Raw genomic sequence first — 12,183 nt, forward strand, 5'->3', positions numbered from 1 at the left:
ACCACCCCTACAGTGACGGCTTCTGTATTTGTATTTATTAAGGATCCCGATTAGCTGCTGCACAATGTTGATGACATAAACACATTTGAATCACACTGAAATATTTGCAGTAAATGTGGTTTTATTGCTCATTAGGTGACATTAAAAGCACTCGGTTACATATGTTCTCAGTAACAAGACAATATGTGGAATGTGTGATTATGGTTTCAGATCAACATTTGATAGTACAGTACAAAGCAGTGCTGATAAGTCTTCAAAGTAACTAAAATTACATTTTGGTGCAGAGAAGTTATAACTTTAATATTCATAACTTGCTCGTTACCATAGCTACAGCATATACAACTAAAATATACATACTGGTAAATTAAAACAAAACATTCAATCTTAAAGGCTTGGGGTTAAAAAAAAGATCAAGGAATTTAGAAACAAACTGGGTATAATATTCCCTTTTCTAATGTCACACAAAGCAACAATTTATGGAATAAGTTACTTTACTTAACCCAGCATTGGTTTATTTGGTATAAAATAGAGGTAGTGTCAAGCAAGAGGTGTGTTTGGTGTTTGTTATGATTACTATTCTAACTTGGTAACACTGAGCTACAATCCAGAGAACATTGATACGATAGATAGATATTGTATTCTATATGGTCAATGATTGCGATTGAGAATCATTGCGATTGCGAATGATTGCGAAGTCCATAGTGAAAGCAGCCAGGTTATATGGAATAGTGCCCTCTAAGCTCATCACTAAGCTAAGGATCCTGGGACTAAACACCTCCTTCTGCAACTGGATCCTGGACTTCCTGACGGGCCGCCCCCAGGTGGTAAGGGTAGGTAACAACACATCTGCCACACTGATCCTCAACACGGGGGCCCCTCAGGGGTGCGTGCTCAGTCCCCTCCTGTACTCTCTGTTCACCCATGACTGCATGGCCAGGCACGACTCCAACACCATCATTAAGTTTGCCGACGACACAACAGTGGTAGGCCTGATCACCGACAACGATGAGACAGCCTATAGGGAGGAGGTCAGAGACCTGGCCGTGTGGTGCCAGGACAACAACCTCTCCCTCAACGTGACCAAGACAAAGGAGATGATTGTGGATTACAGGAAAAAAAAGAGGACTGAGCACGCCCACATTCTCATCGACGGGGCTGTAGTGGAACAGGTTGAGAGCTTCAAGTTCCTTTGTGTCCACATCACCAATGAACTATCATGGTCCAAACACACCAAGACAGTCGTGAAGAGGGCACGACAAAGCCTATTCCCCCTCAGGAGACTGAAAAGATTTGGCATGGGTCCTCAGATCCTCAAAAAATTCTACAGCTGCACCATCGAGAGCATCCTGACTGGTTGCATCACCGCCTGGTATGGCAACTGCTTGGCTTCCGACCGCAAGGCACTACAGAGGGTAGTGCGTACGGCCCAGTACATCACTGGGGCCAAGCTTCCTGCCATCCAGGACCTCTATACCAGGCGGTGTCAAAGGAAGGCCCTCAAAATTGTCAAAGACTCCAGCCACCCTAGTCATAGACTGTTCTCTCTGCTACCGCACGGCAAGCGGTACCGGAGTGCCAAGTCTAGGTCCAAAAGACTTCTCAACAGCTTCTACCCCCAAGCCATAAGACTCCTGAACAGCTAATCATGGCTACCCGGACTATTTGCACTGCCCCCCCACCCCATCCTTCTTACGCTGCTGCTACTCTGTTAATTATTTATGCATAGTCACTTTAACTCTATCCACATGTACATATTACTTCAACTACCTCAACTGGCACATTGACTCTGCACCGGTACCCCCCTGTATATATAGCCTCCCTACTGTTATTTTATTTTACTTCTGCTCTTTTTTTTTTCTCAACACTTTTTTTGTTGTTGTTTTATTTTTACTTTTTTTGTTAAAAATAAACGCACTGTTGGTTAAGGGCTGTAAGTAAGCATTTCACTGTAATGTCTGCACCTGTTGTATTTGGCGCATGTGACCAATACAATTTGATTTGATTTGATTTGGAATGAGTATGAATCAGTGCTGCCCTAAATTACACTTACACTGAGCATAGAAAACATTAAGAACACCTCGTTCCATGACAGACTGACCAGGTGAATCCAGGTGAAAGCTACGATCCCTTATTGATGTCACTTGTTAAATCCACTTTAAATCCGTGTTGATGAGGGGGAGGAGACAGGTTAAAGAAGGATTTTTAAGCCTTGAGACAACTGAGACATGGATTGTGTATGTGTGTCATTCAAAGGGTGACTGGGCAAGACAAAAGATTGAAGTGCCTTTGAACGGGTTATGGTGTCCTTAATGTTTTGTATACTCTGTGCACAAGGGGCCTTTCATAAGTAACATACCATCAGAATGCTAAAAAGCAAGAGCCTAGCTTTTGCTATAGCCTGAGGCTTGGAGCATCTTCTTTGATCAGGTGGCCGACCAGTATCTGAGGACGTTGTTGGTAGCTGTGGAGAACTTGGTGAGAGCTGATCAGCTGGTCCCCTTTCTGACGGCCCAGTAGAGTCCCACACACTACGGCCGCTTCAGAGGAACACAGAGACAGAGGACAGAGGTTGATTATTTACTAGCCTGAGTGCCAATCTGTTTGTGCTACGGTATCATGCCAACTCCTTGTCACTCATTGTCATGTCAAACATGAGACAGGGAGTTGGCATGACAACACAAACAGATCAGGGACCAGCCTATTTATTTACCAGCAACGCTACTGAACTTTGATCCTACCAAAAGGTTCAACTTTAGGACCTTTAAGTTCATTAATATGATGTAAAATACATATATTTAATATACATCTATTCAAATACATATGCATATTTCTTTCATCTTTCATTAACAAAGTCAACGGGTTTTTTATTTTTAAAAGCTTTATGTCTGCGAATAACACTATTGGCGTGTAACTGCTAATATGGCTTGTGCTATCATCATGGATAGATACAACTACACCAGCGGTGTACCTTTTAGACCACTGAGTTTACACATGGTGTTAGGCCTACTGCTGCTAGGTAGCTCTCTCTCTGCTCTCCCCCTCCCCTCTGTCTGTCCTTGATTGCAGGAGTGAAGTCTGGTGTGCGGGAGTCAGGGTTCCAGCTGCAGCTCATTCACCATAATCACCTCAGCCTTTAAGACCCGGTCAAACTTGCCACTCATCGTCAGATCATAGTCAAGACGACCATGTTAGTCTCGCTGCTGATTCAACCTGCTTGTTTTCACTCTTTGTGTTTTTGGCCTGTTCTATTTACATTTCTCCTGTGCCACAGATTATTGGAACCTGACTCCTGCCTCCGCTTCACTCCTGCCACCACCATCCCGTTTACCACTACTGGACTTCCCTTTTGGACTCACCCCGGACACTAGGACGTTACGGTACCACTCCTGCTCAGAACCTGGATCTGTTACCCTCCCTGTAGACCTGGACTTTTAAAAAGCTTTATGTCTGCGAATAACACTATTGGCGTGTAACTGCTAATGTGGCTTGTGCTATCATCATGGATAGATACAACTACACCAGCGGTGTACCTTTTAGACCGCTGAGTTTACACATGGCAGCAAACACGGAAGACTCCATCTCGATGTTGCGAACCCCAGACTCATAGGCCTTGGTCAGGTAGTCCTGTTTATCCTTCTCTGTGTAGGAGCAGAAGGCCCCATCCAGACGCGCTTGTCCTGGACACACAAAACACCAGCTAGCTACCCACAATAACTAGTAGGGCACAGCAATATAACCTGAGTGCCAGTCTGTTTGTGCCATCATGCCAACTCACTCATTGTCATGCCAACTCACTCATTGTCATGCCAACTCACTCATTGTCATGCCTAACATGTTTGGCTTTACAATGACAGCAATGGAGTTGACAGGAGCAAAAACAGGTCAGGTACCATGCTAACACAGCAACACATTTGAAAAAGACAGAATCGCAGACAACAAGCAAAATACTGAAGTAGCGTATAACAACTGACACCTTCATAGAAATCCATGGTGCACATGGTGTTTCCTACCACCGTCTCAAATTGACCCAGGTCCTTGCTGCACTGCAGCAGCTCTTCAGCCAGCCCTTGGTCCAGGTCCGTGCTGCGCACCACAGTATTCCCCAGGATGACCTGCTCCAACCTGGGCAGGAAGGTGGCGTCTACTGACTGCTTGGTGACAACAACCGTGCCAGGCTCAAGGCCTGGAGAGAGAAAGTGGATCAGTGGATGTACAATGTATAGCAAATATGGCTTGTTTTAGGCCTGTGTCCCAAATGACACCCTATTCCATATAAAGTGCACTACTTTGGGCCCTGGTCAAAAGTAGTACACTATATAGGGTGCCATTTGGGATGCAAGTTTAGCTTAATTAAAGGACATTAATTGATTGATTTAAAAACCACATATTAGTGTTATTACTCGTTTGACTACAGTGGGATTCAGGTGTGCTGTGTTTACTCATTGTCACAATCGTCGGGAACAGAGGACCAAGGCGCAGCGTGGAAGGTGAACATATCTTTATTATTTGAGTAATACTATGAACAAAACAATAAACGATAACGCGACGTCCTCGGTTCAGACACAAACCTAAACAAGATCCCACCAACACTGTGGGAAAACTGGCTGCCTAAGTATGGTTCCCAATCAGAGACAACAAGCAACAGCTGATACACGTTGCCTCTGATTGAGAACCACACTGGCCAACCTAGAAATACTAACCTAGAACGAAAAACAAATGAAAACTCACACCCTGGCTCAACATACTAGAGTCCCCAGAGCCAGGGTGTGACAGTACCCCCCCCCAAAGGCGCGGACTCCGACCGCGCCAACCAAACACCACAGGGGAGGGACCAGGTGGGCACTCCGCCTTGGCGGTGGATCCGGCTCCGGGCATGATCCCCACTCCCTCTCTAACCCCCCAAAGTACCCCTGGTCCAGTCTGGCCCTGCTGACCGGAGCTGGACTGCACACTAGTGGAGCGGATTGCTCCAGCTCCGGCGTGAAGCAGCTGACCCGTGCCGAACCAGGCACCGGTGGAACAGGCACGGGCTGTGCCGGACTGACGACGCACACCACTGGCCTGGTGTGGGGAGCAGGAACGGGCCGAGCCGGGCTGACGAAACGCACCCCTGACTTGGTGCGGGGAGCAGGAGCGGGCCGACGAAGCGCACCACTGACTTGGTGCGGGGAGCAGGAACGGGCCGAGCCGGGCTGACGAAGCGCACCACTGACTTGGTGCGGGGAGCAGGAGCGGGCCGGACCGGGCTGACGAAGCGCACCACTGACTTGGTGCGGGGAGCAGGAATGTGCCGGACTGGGCTGGCGACGCGCACCACAGGCTTGGTGCGGGGAGCAGGAACAGGCCGGGCCGAGCTGGCGACGCGCACCGTAGGCTTGGTGCGAGTGGCAGGAACAGGCCGGACCGTACTGGGAACACACACCACTGGCCCTACGTGGGGATCAGGAACAGGCCGGACCAGACTGGCAACACACCCCAGTACCTCTCGCCGTGCCTCTACATCCTCTTTCCCCCTGGTGACCAGTGACTCCCGTAACCTGGCGACCTCCTGCTGCCCCGTCGTCCACGGTGTGAGCCCCCCCCTAAAAAAATTCTGGGCGTCTCTCCTACCCGTGGACCAGGTCTCCATGTCTCTCGCCAGACTTTCGCCCTTCTGCTTCCAAGTCCAGCCTCTCTCCTCCTCACACGGCTTGACCCAGTCGAGGAGGCGAAGGAGATCCGCTAGAGATCTCCCTGGCGATGGCTCCTGGACAACGCTGCTTGGTCCAGTCTTGGTGGGATCTTCTGTCACGTTCGTCGGGAACAGAGGACCAAGGCACAGCGTGGAAGGTGAACATATCTTTATTATTTGAGTAATACTATGAACAAAACGATAACGTGACGTCCTCGGTTCAGACAAACCTAAACAGGAACAAGATCCCACCAACACTGTGGGAAAACTGGCTGCCTAAGTATGGTTCGCAATCAGAGACAACAAGCAACAGCTGATACGTTGCCTCTGATTGAGAACCACACTGGCCAACCTAGAAATACTAACCTAGAACGAAAAACAAATGAAAACTCACACCCTGGCTCAACATACTAGAGTCCCCAGAGCCAGGGCAATCAGATTTTAAGATAAATTGTAGAAATAGGCGGGGTTTAGCCATAATTATGACTTTGTGGCTGTGGTAACTAGTGATGACCCTGCCATTGACTGTATATGAAGGTCAGTCACTAGGGAGTACGTTTACATGCACACTAATATTTCGATATTAAACTGATTATGGCAGTAGTCTGTTTATCTTAATCGTCGTAAGGTCAAAATAGAAGCATACACCGATTAAAACCTGGTTTTCTGAGCAATCATTCGAATTATTAGGACATGTAAAACGGTTTAATCGGCGTATCCGATCTGCGCATGTGCACCTGTAGCGCAAGCCCCCTCTTATGCGCGAGTGACTCGGAAAATCTTAAAGTATGCATCTTAGAAATAGTTCACATACAAGCTTTATGTCCCAACTCAGAATCAAAGAGGCTTGGCAAAAATGACATGGTCGCGGTGGTATGTTTATTGGCAATTTTCTGAATTTATTTAAGTCCCATCAGGTAGCCTGATGTCAGATCCGTACATGTAAACAGGATTAGGAAAATCGTTCTTGCAAAACATGTACACGTTTTAAAACGAACTATTATATTAATCTGACTATCCACAATAATCGTATTGTGTGCATGTAACTGCACTCACTGTAGACGTAACTCATGAACATCAAAATGCCAGTAGGGGAGATGTTACACAGGACCTGTGTGCAGCACTGGCGCAGTTTTCACACCAGTGAATGACTACTAGAATGGTTATCGTCTCTGGTTTCTCGTTTCCGCAGTGTGACCAACATTGCTGTTTTAGTCTTATATGTAGACAAAAAAAAATAGTTTGGATTACATGTCGAGGTTTTAATTGTTACAGATTTTGATAATCCAGGGTTAGAATTTGAGGTATAGGCAGCATTGGAGCTGCTTTTGGTGTAAAATGACACTTCACAAGACAACATTTGTCATACAAATACTTTTATTTATAAGAGCACAGAAATGTACAGGGCTATTACGGCAGATCCCAGATCAGCTCATAAGTCTTGGAGCAAGGAGAGGATGTGCACATGACTGACCATAGTACACATCAAATTAAATATGCTACCTTCACAATGTGCAGCTTGAAAGTCAAAATCAATGGGGGTAACACACACACTATAACCTTATTTAACCTACTGCATCTCTGAAAATACATGGTTACACTTTGGCACTGTCCCTTTACATTAACATAGGAAAGTCCTCTCAGCCTTGTATCAACAGCCAAAATCTTGGAATGAAGCCTCGCCATCAAAACTCAGCATCGATAGGCAAATAGCTTATAACCAAATAAGGATAAACCAAATAAATACACTTCAAAAATAAACGGCCACTCAATTTTCCCACTCCACAACGGTCTCCGAACACAAGTTGCATAATAAAGGTCCCCTTATGCGAACAGGCAAGTCAAGGCGACGGGTTTCGCTAAACTTTGTGCTAATTTAGACTGCCGTTATTCACTTTCATCAAATACAATAGAATAAACTGAGAAAACAGCACCATGTGCAGTAGGGGAGAGAGATGTACCATTTGATGTGACTACAGGACTGACCTTCAGAGAAGTAGGGGAGAGATGTACCATTTGATGTGACTACAGGACTGACCTTCAGAGAAGTAGGGGAGAGATGTACCATTTGATGTGACTACAGGACTGACCCGCAGAAGGATAGTGTGCAAAGGCAGGCTTAGAAGCCAAATCATTTCAAGCAGCAGTTTTCAATGGGGGAATACCGACAAGTTATGCAGCAGGCAGTAGCCTATATTTCAACATTCAATTGCTTGATATAAGTCAATAATCAAGCTTCAGTGACAACATTCTCAGTGACAATATCAAAGCTAAAACACCCATCCTCCAACATATTAAAACGTGAAAGGGTTAAATGAATGTAGTGTTTGTCTTGGAGGTCGTTGTAAGGGTTAAATGAATGTAGTGTTGGTCTTGGAGGTCGTTGTAAGGGTTAAATGAATGTAGTGTTGGTCTTGGAGGTCGTTGTAAGGGTTAAATTAATGTAGTGTTGGTCTTGGAGGTCGTTGTAAGGGTTAAATGAATGTAGTGTTGGTCTTGGAGGTCATTGTAAGGGTTAAATGAATGTAGTGTTGGTCTTGGAGGTCGTTGTAAGGATTAAATGAATGTAGTGTTGGTCTTGGAGGTCGTTGTAAGGGTTAAATGAATGTAGTGTTGGTCTTGGAGGTCGTTGTAAGGGTTAAATGAATGTAGTGTTGGTCTTGGAGGTCATTGTAAGGGTTAAATGAATGTAGTGTTGGTCTTGGAGGTCGTTGTAAGGGTTAAATGAATGTAGTGTTGGTCTTGGAGGTCGTAAGGGTTAAATTAATGTAGTGTTGGTCTTGGAGGTCGTTGTAAGGGTTAAATGAATGTAGTGTTGGTCTTGGAGGTCATTGTAAGGGTTAAATGAATGTAGTGTTGGTCTTGGAGGTCGTAAGGGTTAAATGAATGTAGCGTTGGTCTTGGGTTAAATGAATGTAGTGTTGGTCTTGGAGGTCGTTGTAAGGGTTAAATGAATGTAGTGTTGGTCTTGGAGGTCGTAAGGGTTAAATGAATGTAGTGTTGGTCTTGGAGGTCGTTGTAAGGGTTAAATGAATGTAGTGTTGGTCTTGGAGGTCGTTGTAAGGATTAAATGAATGTAGTGTTGGTCTTGGAGGTCGTTGTAAGGGTTAAATGAATGTAATGTTAATCTTGGAGGTCATTGTAAGGGTTAAATGAATGTAGTGTTTATCTTGGAGGTCGTTGTAAGGTTACTCAGAGCCAATGGCCTCCACTGTGGCGTTATTAGTATTATGTAATATGTAAACACCACACAGTGCAAGGGGCATTTGTTAGCATCAAGGCACATCATTCAAGCATTCATTATTATTTTAGATTGAAGCACACAAGTTCAACATGTAGGCTACGGTACATTTTCAGGTTTGTGTCCACCAAAAGGAACCAACATTTGTCAAAGGAACCAACATTTTTTTATACCCCACGCTACATCCCTAATGGTCATCCCCATTTATGAAATGAACCCTATTGGCCCTGGTCAAAAGTAGTGCACAAATAAGAAATAGGGTGCTATTTGGGACGCAGCTCATGCCGGTGGTGTTCTGGACTCAACTGGGGATGTTTTTTTTTGGGGGGGGGGGGGGGGTGGTATATCACTTGATGGCAGAGCAAGTTGTAGTGGTGTGGGTTCAAAAGCAGCAGCAGCACTCGCTCCATGTTAGCCTAGGCAAGAAAATATTCACACAAACATATATGATTAGTAAATCATTCATGATTTCAAATTGTTTTAAAATAGACATTGCACCAAAAAGCTTTAAAATAATGACTTATACGGAAGCTGTGGTAAAGGAAAACATTTTGGGCCGGTTTCACAGAATCTCCATTAAATTGAGTTTGGTTCAGGACTAAGCTTAATCTGTGTCCGGGAAACCAGCCCCATTAGTGCCAGGGATGCAATGTATTATCAAGCAGTGTATGCAGGCCCCCATTAATCAGGGTTTGGGTGGGGAAGGGTTTTACAACAGCACACATCTTTATCAACATCTTCACCTAATACTGTAGAAATGTAGATATTCTTTACAAATGTATCTTCGCACCAGGCAAGTTCATTGACACACTTGTATTTTCACTTACATTTAATAGTTTTCATCAAACCTCTTCTCCAACCTTGGCACACCAGGTTCTCTCTGTGGAAATGGAATTTGCAATAAGCCATGTTAAGCTATGGCACTGAGAACAGGTTAAAGGTCAACATAAAGAGCAGGTTGGCAAGTGAAACGAAAGTTAAATCAAAAGGAGAGGCTTCTGAATTTACTCTGATTCAATAAAGGAACCAAACTACTAAACAAGCCATAATTGTGTATGAGACAATAAATGAAGAGCTTACCGCCTTTTCCAAAACAACGGGGTGTTCTGGTAAGAAGTCCGGTTTTCTTTTGGCAATGGGGGAACTGGCCAGTTGAATCAGGAAGTCTCTAGTGTAAGATATCCTCACTAGGAGAGAGAATCATTTCATTCAGTCAACATCCACACACAATAACATGTAGACTGCATCCCAAATGGCACCCTATTACCTATATAGTGCACTTCTTTTGAGCCCAAATGGCACCATATTCCCTATATAGTGAACTTATTTTGAGCCTTGGTCAAAAGTAGTGCACTATATAGGGAATAGTGTACCATTTGGGACACAGATATGGACTAATGTAATTCAAACCTGGCAACCCACACTTCTATAGATAGATAGCTTACCTTTAGTTGGGGTGGAGTCTTTTGGTGGAGTCTGAGTTTGGAGATGGAGGATTTCAAAAAACTGTTCCACTCCAATACAGTTCATCTTTCCACACGATAAAAACGGATTAATTAAACTCACTACTGTTAGTCTTATAGACTAACTACAGAGTCCCACAGAAAAAGAGAAGCTTTAGTATGAAATTAAAACCTATCCAAGCAGTCAGTCGTCTCTGGGTAAAACTATGCATCACTCACTGGTTTGTCTCCTGCTTGTCCACACGCAGATGTCTCAGCATTTCTAAAGCAGGGGTCTGTATAAAGAGAAAGTGTGACACTGGCTGCAGTCTGATTCTCTACCCTTCTCTCTGAAGTGTGCACTCACTCGCTCAATTCCCCTCAAGGACTAAAAAGGAATGAACTGGAGTAAGAAATATGGTGGAAACTGACAGCCTGTGTCTACACCAATCATATGCTTTTAAATCTATGACAGGGAAGGAGCAAGAACACATTCCGGGTAGAAGGGTCTGTTAGTCGACACATTAATTCATTTAATTCTTAGTCCATGACTGTTTGTGAGGATCACAATTAATAAAATTGGGTCAAGGAAGACTTAAAAAATAGCTAGACGTGTAGGTTGACAGTTGAACATGAGGGAGAGTGAACTAGTCCAGTTAGTTTACCCTGGTCAGTACTGCAGCGCCGCAGTGGTCTGGCTGGCTGCAGATGCTTCTGTAAGATCCGCCTCCTTGACACCTCCATCCTGTAACAGCAAAGTTTTATAAAGCCATCCAACTTAGATGTCATGTGGTCCATGTCATGGTCAAGTTTATTTAAGGTTAGCCTGGTCCCAGATCTGTTTGTGCTCTTGCCTACTCCATTGCTGTGCTTGTCAAGCGACAATGAGGGACAGTTGTATGATATGATAGCACAAACAGATTGGCACTCAAGCTAATTCAAAGTGCTGCGTGTCACCCACTACATTTAACGAAAATAAGAGCTCAGGTCTTTCATCAGCACTGCAAAAGCTGAAGTCTTGATTTGAATTGATTAGTTTTGCACCCGTAAAAAATTAGAGAAATGTACTATTATTATTATTCTAGGAAAAGTTCAGATGTTTTGACCTGGGCTAGTTACATAAGATGTGAATGTTTTCTTTTACAAGATAGCTACACATAATTTGACAGATGGACATAAACTAGCGAGATAGCCTGAACTCTGCAGTGGTGCACTTTCCTAGTCTGCTGATTTGCTAATTCCAAAAAGCACGTTCCTGATTAATTTGCCTAGCTAGCACTAGCAAACCGTTCAGCAAACCAACTGATAATGTTAGAAAAACTAGCTATGCTTTAGCTTTATCAACTTTGATTGATGAGTTTTATCAATTGAACTTAGCTAAGTTAGTTATTAAGTTGTGACAGTCACTTGGCGTGAGTTAGCTAGTAAATGGATGCAGTATCTCGGTGAAAACTTTTGCCACTAGCATTACCATCACCGCTAGGCGGCTGGCTAAGTAGCCATAGCTGCCACCTAACGTTCGCTAGCTATCTTCGTTGGTCATCTTTCGAATAACGCTGACGGTACTTTTCATGACAAAAAAAGTTACTCAAGTTCTGTTCACTATGAAAACCCTGGCAGGCTTCCATTATTGTGTGTAGGTAATATTTACCTGACGCTGTATGTTCGGCGACACACGAGTGCCTTCCCTTCCGAGATGCCACACTGATGAGGTGCCGCTTCTGCTGTCGTTACCCCAAAAAGGTTCAGCGAGAGACGCACTGCAAAGTGACGTTTTCACGGACCGGGGACGAGCGCGGTACGGAAGCAATCGTTTCCTATTGAAATCA

At 44.4% G+C, this 12,183-nt stretch overlaps 1 pseudogene across 1 annotated transcript; it reads right to left on the minus strand.

Moving 5' to 3' along the window:
* Positions 1-2,200: 2,200 nt before the first annotated feature.
* On the minus strand, positions 2,201-7,687 carry LOC311139279 (uridine phosphorylase 1-like; annotated as a pseudogene). Its single transcript, XR_014615484.1, has 4 exons — positions 7,658-7,687; positions 3,974-4,232; positions 3,531-3,677; positions 2,201-2,537 (listed from the first exon to the last, which is right to left on the minus strand). The product of XR_014615484.1 is annotated as a uridine phosphorylase 1-like (transcript).
* Positions 7,688-12,183: the final 4,496 nt, after the last annotated feature.

The sequence above is a fragment of the Coregonus lavaretus genome, assembly GCF_964263955.1.
Source record: "Coregonus lavaretus genome assembly, chromosome: 13".
Classification (NCBI taxonomy): domain Eukaryota; kingdom Metazoa; phylum Chordata; class Actinopteri; order Salmoniformes; family Salmonidae; genus Coregonus; species Coregonus lavaretus.